We start from the raw sequence: 3154 nt of genomic DNA, 5'->3' as shown, positions 1-3154 counted from the left end.
CCATGGGAACCCCCGCATGGTCTTAGATTACTGCCATGGGAACCCCCACATGGTGTTGGCCTGGGATGCCATGGGAACCCCCACATGGTCTTATATCCCACTGCCTCGGGAACCCCCCGAGGTCTTCCATGCAAGCAACACAGAGTCAACTAGCACACCGCATATCATAGAAATATCTAGCATACCACATATCACATAATAGCTAGCATACCGCATAACACATATAACTAATTGTCATGGGAAGCCCCACATGGTCTTAGTCTACTGCCTTGGGAACCCCCTGAGGTCTTCCATGCAAATTTCATACTAACATAACACATATTCAGCTAACATATCACATATCATAAAATGGGCCGGCCTTGGTGCCTTAGACCCATTGGTATGGTGAGGAGACTCAACTCTCGACTGTTGAACTGATAAGCTGAGATCAGACATATCCCACATGCTGCTCCTTCTCAACTGCCTATAATCATCAGGTGATTAGCCTAACACAATCCCATCAATATCCTCAGGTAAAACCTGGTCAAAGTCAAGGTCTATAGTCAAGGTCAACAGTCCATATTGACCTTGACTCGTCGAGTACAATCAGTCACTCGGCGGGTTCCCTGCTTACTCATCGACTCGCAGAGTCACCCGAGGGACTCGTCGAGTTCCTTGATGTTTACGGCCGTAAACTACCAACCGTACACCCCTGACCGTGAACTCATGGCTGTAAACCCTTGGCCGTAAACCCTCTCGACTCGTTGAGTCTTTTGCATGACTCGCCGAGCCCCCCCCCCTAGTCCACTATGTTTACGGCCCTTTTCATTGGGGCTCAAGGTCCAAAACTTTAGATCTATCCTCTACTAGTGTCGATAACACGTAAAGTTGCAAATTTTACGTGCATGCAAGGCCTCACATGGCCATAACACCCAAAACTAACCTTCAACAAGGTTTTCATGCATGGAGAGGGAATGAGCTTAAGTGCAACTTTATGATATTTGGGACCTAAGAATGTCCAGATCTGGAACCATATCCTTGTGATAGGTCCAGATCTAAGCTTGCTTCCATTTCCTCAAAGTTGGTCATAACCCTCAAATAGAATCTAAACTTAAGGTAACAGATTCATACCTTAATTTAATGCCCAAGACGAACTAGATGCTAGATCTAGTGTTTTCCCCTTGATACTTCTTCTTCAAACTTGGAATTCCTTCCACAATCCCAAGGTTTAAGCTCCCAAAGCTCTTACTTCACACACCCAAGTGTTTGCGACCGTAAACGCTTTCTTATGAAGCTAAGGGAGGCTACAAAGGCGTATAATGTTGTTTATATAGGGTGCAAACCCCAAAATTTAGGGTTTTCTTTAAACAGCTCGGACTCGCCGAGTCGACCCATCGACTCGCCGAGTCGGTCCGTCCCGCGTTCCATGTTATCACGACTCTACTCGACGAGTTGGGCTCCCAACTCGCCGAGTTCATGCACCAACACCCTACAAACTCGAAACAGGTGTTACACCGGGCATGTGTATTGGATTTCGGAGGAAGTTGGGATACTTATCTTCCACTAGCAAAGTTCTTATATAACAATAGTTATCACGCTAGTATTAACCGGCTCCCGTTTGAGATATTGTATGGTCAGAGGTATAGGACTCCAGTTTGTTGGGGGAAGGTTGGACATCGATTTATGGGAAGCACTGAGGTGGTGCTCAAGACCACCGAGTTGGGTTAGTAGGTGCGTGACAGGTTGCGAGTCACGCAGAGCCGTCAGAAAAGTTATGCTGATCGGCGTCGTTCGGATCTCGAATTTCAAGTGGGGGATTTTGTTTTGTTGAAGGTGTCGCCATGGAAGGGCGTTACTCGGTTTCAAAAGAGGGGCAAGTTAGGGCCCATTTTTTCCCGAGTCGGCAGGGTTGCTTATCGATTGGATCTTCCGGAGAAGCTGAGTCAGATCATAATACTTCCTATGTGTCTCAGCTTCGGAGGGGCAAGTTATTGCATAGGATGACATTCAGGTGGATGAGATCCTGAACTATGTTGAGAAGCCATTGCAATTTTAGACAGAAAAATAAAATCTTTGCGGAACAAAGAATTGAAGTTAGTGAAGGTGCAGTGGCAACATCGGAAGGGCTCAAAATGGACGTGGGAGCCCGAGGAGGAGATGCGACAGCATTACCCAAGATTTTTTGATACGACGGACTTCGAGGACGAAGTCTGATTCAAGTGGGGGAGATTTGTAACGCTTGGATCTGGTATTAGTTAAATTCCCTAATTTATTGTATTTCTGTGGGGACTCGATGACTTGGAAGCTCCAACTCGTCGTGTCGAGAGGGTTTTTGGCTGAGGGAATTTTTGGTCCAACTTGGCGATTCGGGGTGTCCCAACTCGATGAGTTGGTGGCTGTGAAGAAAACCTTAGTTTTAAGGTTTTGCACCCTATTTAAAGACCTTAACTCCCTTGGTTGGCCTCCTTACCAGCCTCTTCTATCCAGAAACCCTAATTTCGTGCATTATCGTCCAAGGTTGAGTGTGTGAGCATGTGGTGAGCTTGGAGAGTTGGTTTTTGGTATTCTTTGGAAGGAGCTTGAAATTGAAGGTGCTTACTTTGGAAGGAAGGCTTTGGATCCAGAAACTCTACATTTGTTGAAGTTCTTTTAAGGTATAAAGTCGGTACCTTGTGTTGTTATCTTCTAGATCTCTTTGTTGGATGTTTTAGCTTGATTTTTGGGTTTATGGTTGGGTTGTCCAATAGGTTGAGGGTTTCAGGGGGTTTTATGTTAGATCTGACCCTTTCAAGACCTCTCTTGGATTAAAGTTACAAGCTTTGCTTGGTCTTAAGTCCAATCCATGCAATAAGTCCTTTATTAAGCCATTTTGGGTCCTAGGGTTCCTTTCTTGCATGCATGGACGTAAAGCTGGAAACTTAACGTGATATTCCAGCCTTAGGATGCCAGATCTGTGTTTTGGGACTATGTTTTGAGAGTTTAGGGGCTTAATGGGTTAAGACTCACTCTATTGAGACAAGGATTCGGGTTTGGGTTCATTCTGGTGGTTTTTAAGGGTAAAGTTGGAAACATTACCCTTCTAGACATCATTTTGAAGGAGATCTAAGAATTGAAGCTTCTAGATTCGATGGAAACAACTTAATGTATTAAGTTATCGGATTCCTGGCTAACTCAG

Source organism: Lactuca virosa, chromosome 1 (genome assembly GCF_052849685.1).
Source record: "Lactuca virosa cultivar CGN04683 chromosome 1, Lactuca_virosa_CGN04683_v6, whole genome shotgun sequence".
NCBI lineage: Eukaryota > Viridiplantae > Streptophyta > Magnoliopsida > Asterales > Asteraceae > Lactuca > Lactuca virosa.
The sequence above is the reverse complement of the archived record's forward strand: the minus strand, read 5'-3'. Positions refer to the sequence as shown.